The sequence below is a fragment of the Melanerpes formicivorus genome, unplaced genomic scaffold (genome assembly GCF_026170545.1).
Source record: "Melanerpes formicivorus ecotype bairdi unplaced genomic scaffold, bMelFor1.0.p_v2 SCAF_81, whole genome shotgun sequence".
In the NCBI taxonomy this organism is placed as follows: Eukaryota; Metazoa; Chordata; class Aves; order Piciformes; family Picidae; genus Melanerpes; species Melanerpes formicivorus.
The window spans coordinates 2039607-2047103 of NW_027142433.1; the positions used below are offsets into that span (position 1 = coordinate 2039607).

Below are 7497 nucleotides of genomic sequence, written 5' to 3' on the forward strand. Positions count from 1 at the left end.
AGTGCCATGGCCACACACCTCTTCAGACACCTCCAGGGTGCTGCCCCCAGCACCTCCCTGGGCAGCCTGCTCCAGGGCCTGAGCACTGCTGCAGTGAACAAACTGCTCCTTGTGTCCAGGCCAAGCCTCCCCTGGGGCAACTGAACTGCCTCTTCCTTGGCAGAGGGAAGGCTCCAGCCTCCTTGCAGGGAGCTGTAGAGAGCCAGGAGGTCTCTGCTCAGCCTCCTCTTCTCCAGCCTGAACAACCCCAGCCCCTCAGCTGCTCCTCACCAGCCCCAATGTCCTGGCTGGACTTGGGGATCACCTCAAACTTACTCATGGGAAGGACCACCAGAAGTAAGGCTGTCACCTCTAACAGCACCAGCTTCACCTAATCCCATGTCACTAATCAGCAAGCACACTCAGACACACCAAGCACCTCCCAAGCCCAGGCTGTCCTGAGGAGACCTGAGCTCAACAACCTGAGAGCAGAGGACAGGGTGCAGACATTAGGGACAGGCAGCACAGGAAAGACCACTCTGGAGACAGATTTCCTGCATGACAAGCCCTCTCCTCCCCAGGGCCAGAGCCAGACCTGCCATGACCCCACATGGCAGCTTCCAGAGCTTCCCAACCCTTCCCATGGACCTTCCAGCTCCACAGGCCAGGCCTGCAGCAGCAGCCTGCAGAGCAGGAGGCTTCCCTGGACCTCAGCCCAGGCTCTGCTAACAACAGCCAGGAGGACAGCACAGCACCACAGAGCTGGCAGGGCTGGAAGGGAGCTCAAGGCTCAGCCAGCTCCAACCCCCCTGCCATGGGCAGGGACACCTCACACCACAGCAGGTTGCTCACAGCCACCTCCAGCCTGGCTGCAAACACCTCCAGGCAGGAGGCTTCCACCACCTCCCTGGGCAGCCTGGGCCAGGCTCTCACCACCCTCCTGGGGAACAACTTCTTCCTCACAGCCAATCTCAATCTCCCCACTTCTAGTTCTGCTCCATCCCCCCCAGTCCTATCCCTCCCTGACACCCTCACAAGTCCCTCCCCAGCTTCCCTGGAGCCCCCTGCAGATCCTGGAAGGCCACAATGAGGTCTCCTGGGAGCCTTCTCCTCTCCAGCCTGCACAACCCCAACTCCCTCAGTCTGTGCTCACAGCAGAGCAGCTCCAGCCCTCTGCTCCTCCTCCTGGCCCTTCTCTGGCACCTTCCAGCACCTCCAGAGCCTTCCTGGATTCCACAACCCTAGAGATCCAAAGTGTGCCCCAATCAACATGTCCCTCTCCAGGGAGAGGAGAAGGGATGGGAATGGAAATGGTGTAAGGAAATGGAAGAGTCCTTGGCAAGGGGGGGTTGGACTTGATGACCTCCAGAGGTGCCTTCCAACCCCCAGCACTCTGCAAGGAGCAAGCCTGGCTCCTGCTGCAGGGTGATCTGACATCCAAGATCAGACTGGCTGTGGCCCTGGGCAGCCTCCTCCAGCTGCAGATGCTCCTGCTGGCTGCAGAGGGCTGGGACAGGAGGACCTTTGAGGGTCCCTTCTGAGCCAATGCAATCTGTGACTCTGTGACCATGGAACCAAGAAGGAGATGAGCCCAAGGTGGGTCAGGAGCCCCACGGGACCCATCCTGGGGTAGCAGCAGCCCACGGGGTGCCCACAGCACCCCAGAGCTCCCAGCCCTGCAGCAGAGGCCAGCCTGACTCCAGGCTTCTGCTCCATCCCCACTCTGGAGCTCCATCGTGTGCCAGGATGCTGACAGGGCTGCAGGGAGCTGGACACAAACACAGGGCCCTGCTGCACCACACACCCAGAGGAGCACAACTAAAAATACCTCCTGGGGGTGGCCCTGGACGGCTCCCAGCTGCCCACAGCCAGCTGCCCACAGCAGCACAGCACAGCACAGGCCTCTGCCCAAGGGCCCCTGCCTCTGCTCCCCTCTGGGGAGGGGGCTGAGCTGCTCTGAAGTGACAGCAATGCTGCATCCTCCTGAGATGTGGGCCCCAGCCACGCTCCCACCACCCCCAGCAGCCTCACCATGGCCCTTCCTGCCCCTGCCAACCTCCCCCAGCCCCACCATGGCCCTTCCTGCCCCTGCCAACCTCCCCCAGCCCCACCATGGCCCTTCCTGCCCCTGCCTGTGGAGAGTCCTACCACAACTCAGTGTCTCTGAGGACTTTAGTCACTCCCTCTGCTCTTTCCACTACTCCTCAGCCTCACACAGAGTGAAAGCCTCTTGCTCATGCCATGAAGACTTTCTCTTCTCCTTCCTCCCTGCTTTCCTCTGCAGGTTCCAGTGGGAAGGATGGGGTATGTGGTGGTATCAGGAGGGACCACGGTGTGGGCCAGGGGATGACCACTGAGGCTCAGAAACATGAGGTCTAGCTGTGGAATACTGCAGAGGTTCCACAGCTGGCTGCATGATTCCAGCAGTGATTCATGTGGAGCAAATCCCAAGAGTCATCAAACATCTGCAGCCTCCATGGCTCAGGAAACAGCAACTCCACTCCCCCTCCCAAGGTCTGGAGAGCTCACTTTCAGCTCCCCTGAGAGCTGCCACCCCACCAGGCTGTGCTGCCACTCACACTCCCCTGGCCAGGCTGCAGAGCTGAGCAGAGAGGAGCCTCAGGCAGTTCAGCAAGTGTGGGGTCCTGCAGCTGGGGAGGAACCACCCCCTGCAGCAGGGCAGGTCGGGGGGGACCTGCTGGGAAGCAGCTCCAAGGAGCAGGAGCTGGGGGTGCTGGGGGACAACACATTCACCATGAGTCAGCAATGTGCCCTGGGGCCAAAAGTCTCCTGGGGTGCCTGAAGAACAGGCACCAGCTCAGGGAAGGGTCTCCTGCCTCTCAGCTCTGCCCTAGGCAGGACACACCTGGACTCCTGGACACAGGTCTGGGCTCCCCATTTGAAGGGAGACAGGGAACCACTGGAGGCTACAGAGATGCTGAGGGGCCTGGAGCAGCTCTGGGAGGAGCAAAGGCTGAGAGCCCTGGGGCTGAGAGCCTGCAGAAGAGCAGCCCCAGAGGGGAGCTGAGCAATGCTCAGCAAGGGATAAAGGAGCTGTGGGGGGCAAGAGGCTGGGGCCAGATGCTGCTCAGTGGTGCCAGGGACAGGACAAGGGGCAGTGGGCACAAACTGGAACCCAGGAGGTTCCATCTGAACAGGAGGAGAAACTTCTTTGTTGTGAGGGTGCTGGAGGCCTGGAGCAGGCTGCCCAGAGAGGTTGTGGAGTCTCCTTGTGTGGAGAGCTCCCAAAGCCAGCTGGGCATTGTGCTGCTGGGCAAGCTGCTGTGGCTGCCCTGCTTTGGCAGGGGGGGTTGGAGTGGCTGATCTCCAGAGGTCCCAATTCTAACCCCCCCCAGGCTGGGGCTCTGGGATGGCAGTGCCAGGGAGGTAGGGAAAGCAGACAGATGAGCTGAGCCAAGCACCAGCCCAGCATGATCCTCCTGCCCAGCAGCAGCAGGCTGCAAACACCCCATATAATCCAAATCCCTTTCTTTCCCCTCAAAACAAGCACAGAACTTAAGCTGAGAATCAAGTCTGGCAGCTTGAGAGCTACTCAAAGTCAACTCCTTCCAGCAGCAGGGTGTGTAATCCCAGGATCACCACCAATCCTCCCACAATAATGACGCTTCCCACTAATTAAAACTGCTTCCCACACTCACCCCACAGCTCCCTGCACATGGGAAACTGCCTCCCACAAGCTGCGTGGCCCAAACCCCTCACCTGCTGGGTGGGAAAGGGGGGAGAGCTGAGAACACTCCCAATTGTGCAGAGACAAGCTGGGGCTGCCCCTCTCTGGGGCTGCTGCTGCTTCCAGATCTGGGCATCCCCCACTGCCATGGGGAAGGCCTGGATGGAGGTGGGAAGGGTTGGAGCTGCTGCAGAGCTCTTGTTTTTAAAGGGGAAAACCCCTGATTTTTGTGTTGTTTTGAGATAACTTTGCAACTTTTGGGCTTCTTTAGATAATTAATCAGAGTTGGGGCTTCTCTGGAGCTGCACACAGCCTGGGGAGCCCCCTCACAGCAACTTTAGAGCTGCTCGCTCCCCCTCTCCACAGCCCTTCCTCAACGCAGCTGAGGGGAAAAAAAGGGGCTGCAGAACTCTTCTTTAAGGGAAAACCCTAATTTTTGTGTCATTCTGAGATAATTTTGGGGTTTTAAGACAATTAATCAGAGTTGGGGCTTCTCTGGAGCTGCACACAGCCTGTTGAACCCCATCACAGCAACTTTTGAGCTGCTCGCTCTCCCTCCCCATGTCCCTTCCTCAACGCAGCTGAGGGGAAAAAAGGGGCTGCAGAACTCATCTTTAAGGGAAAACTCATTGGTTTTGTTATTTTGAGACAATTTTGAGTGTTTTATTGATAATTAATCAGAACTGGGGCTTCTCTGGAGCTGCACACAGCCTGTTGAACCCCATCACAGCAACATGGAACTGCTTGCTCCCCCTCCCCATGTCCCTTCCTCAACACAGCTGAGGGGTGAAAAAGGCTGCAGAACTCATTTTTAAGGGAAAATCCTAATTTTTTGTGTCATTCTGAGATAATTTTGGGGTTTTTAGACAATTAATCAGAACTGGGGCTTCTCTGGAGCTGCACACAGCCTGTTGAGCCCCCTCACAGCAACTTAAGAGCTGCTCGCTCCCCCTCCCCACAGCCCTTCCTCAACGCAGCTGAGGGGAAAAAAAAGGGGTGCAGAACTCATCTTTAAGGGAAAACCCTAATTTTTTGTGCTATTCTCTGATCATTTTAGGGTTTTTAGACAATTAATCAGAATTGGGGCTTCTCTGGAGCTGCACACAGCCTGTTGAACCCCATCACAGCAACTTTTGAGCTGCTCGCTCCCCCTCTCCACAGCCCTTCCTCAACACAGCTGAGGGGAAAAAAAGGGGCTGCAGAACTCATCTTTAAGGGAAAACTCTTTTTTTTGTTTTGTTATTTTGAGACAATTTTGAGTGTTTTATTGATAATTAATCAGAACTGGGGCTTCTCTGGAGCTGCACACAGCCTGTTGAACCCCCTCACAGCAACTTTAGAGCTGCTCGCTCCCCCTCTCCACAGCCCTTCCTCAACACAGCTGAGGGGATAAAAAAGGGGTGCAGAACTCATTTTTAAGGGAAAACCCTCATTTTTGTGTTATTTTGAGACAATTTTGAGTGTTTTATTGATAATTAATGAGAACTGGGGCTTCTCTGGAGCTGCACACAGCCTGTTGAACCCCATCACAGCATCTTTGAGCTGCTCGCTCCCCCTCCCCACAGCCCTTCCTCAACACAGCTGAGGGGTGAAAAAGGCTGCAGAACTCATTTTTAAGGGAAAACCCTAATTTTTTTGTGTCATTCTGAGATAATTTTGGGGGTTTTAGACAATTAATCAGAATTGGGGCTATTCTGGAGCTGCACACAACTTGTTCAGCCCCATCACAGCAACTTTGAGCTGCTCACTCCCCCTCCCCATGTCCCTTCCTCAACACAGCTGAGGGGAAAAGAGAACAGAAAAAGCTGCTGCAGAGGTCTTTTTTTAAGGGGAAAAAATGGGTGGTTTGTCATTTTGTGATAATTTAGTATTATTTGTAGGCATAAAGGCAGAATGGGGGCCACCAAAGCAGCTCTGAGGTGCTCCCTGCAGCCCTTTCCTCCACAAAGCTGTAGGGGGGGGAAAAAAAAAGAGCGAAAAAGCTGCTGCAGAGCAGGCTTTTAGGGGGGGGAAACCTGCTTGTTTGGGTTATTGTGGGGATAATTTCCTCTCTTCTTTAGGTAATGCAGCAGAACTGGGGCTGCACACAACTTGCTGAGCCCCCTCCCGGCGCCTTGCTCCCCCCTCCCCATATCCCTTCCTCAACGAAGCTGAAGGGGGGGGGGGGGGGGGGAGGGCGCAGAGCTCATTTTAAAGCACCCCCCCCCCCGCGTTGTTCTGTTTGGTTTTGTAGTTGTTTTGAGAGAATTTAGTTGGTTTTTGGGGGGGTTGTAAGCGACCGAGGCAGGAGCGGGGCCTTTCTGGAGCTGCACACCACTTGTTGAACCCCAACACCGCAACTCGGAGCCGCTCGCTCCAGCCCTCCCTTAGCTAAGCCGAAGGGAAAACGAACCCCCCCCGCCCCGCAAAGCACCCCAAACCCAAAAGACCCCCCCCGAAAAGCCCGAATGAAGCTAAAAGCCACCCCAAAGCACCCAGCTCATGAACGGCGCGGGCCCTTCCGGGCCCAACCCCACCCCTCGGCCCACCCCAGGGTGGACGGGAAAACCCAAACCACTTCCCCCTACCCCTCACTGAGTCCATGCGGTAGCTCGCAGCCTAAAGGAGCCCCCTCCCAGCTGGCTTCCTCAGGCCCGGTTCGGCCCGGTACTCACCACCCTCCGCGCCCCGTCCTCCGCCCTCAGAGCGTCTCCAGGGGCGACCGGAGAGGGAGGAGTGGCTCCGCCCGCCGCCGCCTTAGCCACGCCTACCGAGCGGTAACCACGCCTACTTCCGCTGAGGTCACGCCCACAGCGCCTGGCCCGGCCTCGTCCGGGGTGGAGCCGGCTGCTGGTAGGCGTGGCCACGGGGCTTATGGGCGGGGCGTAGGCAGCTCATTGAGCAAGGCTTGGAAATCGTGGAGTCATGGAATTGTCAGGGCTGGAAAGGACCTCAAGGCTCAGCCAGCTCCAACCCCCCTGCCATGGCCAGGGACGCCTCACACCACAGCAGGTTGCTCACAGCCACCTCCAGCCTGGCTGCAAACACCTCCAGGCAGGAGGCTGCCACCACCTCCCTGGGCAGCCTGTGCCAGGCTCTCACCACCCTCCTGGGCAACAAATTCTTCCTCACAGCCAATCTCAATCTCCCCATTTCTAGTTCTGCTCCATCCCCCCCCAGTCCTATCCCTCCCTGACACCCTCAAAAGTCCCTCCCCAGCTTTCTTGGAGCCCCCTGCAGATCCTGGAGGGCCACAATGAGGTCACCTGGGAGCCTTCTCCAGCCTGAGCACCCCCAACTCCCTCAGTCTGTCCTCACAGCAGAGCAGCTCCAGCCCTCTGCTCATCCACGTGGCCAAACTCTGGACGAGCTCCAGCATGTCCAGATCCTTCCTGTAATCGAGTTCTTATCGTGGGCTTAATTAATCGCTGGTAATTAACTGCCTTGTAGTGCAGCTTCCTGGCAGAGCAGTCCCTGACTGCCAACAGCAGCGCTGGAGCATGCAGGGGCCACCACTGGGGGGACACTCTGTATGCACTGGAGCATGTGCTGGGTACACTGGGGCATGCACTGGGTGCACTGGAGCATGCACTGGGTGCACTGGAGCATGCACTGGGCATTTTTGGTGCACTGCAGCATGCACCTGGCACACTTAGGTGCACTGGAGCGTGCACTGGCCACACCAGAACTCATACTGGGTGCACTGGAGTGGGCCCTGGAGCACACAGTGGTCATGCTGAGCAGACTGCAGCATTCACTGGGCACAAGGAGTGCTGTGGGGCATGCCCTGGGCACAGTGGCATGTGCAAGAGGCACAGGGGAGCATACACTGGGCCTGTTTGGCCTGATTC

The 7497-nt window shown here is 57.3% G+C and overlaps 1 protein-coding gene across 4 annotated transcripts in view; it reads right to left on the bottom strand.

The window, feature by feature from the left end:
- Positions 1–6395, bottom strand: part of GNG12 (G protein subunit gamma 12) — a 43539-nt gene extending 37144 nt beyond the window's left edge. For 3 of the 4 annotated variants that reach the window (XR_010990612.1, XR_010990610.1, XM_068164554.1), the window contains exon 1: positions 6322–6395. The gene's annotated coding sequence lies outside the window, so the exon portion shown is untranslated. Of the gene's footprint in view, positions 1–6234; positions 6254–6321 lie in introns of those variants that run through there. The other variant, XR_010990611.1, reaches the window with a different exon arrangement.
- Positions 6396–7497: the final 1102 nt, after the last annotated feature.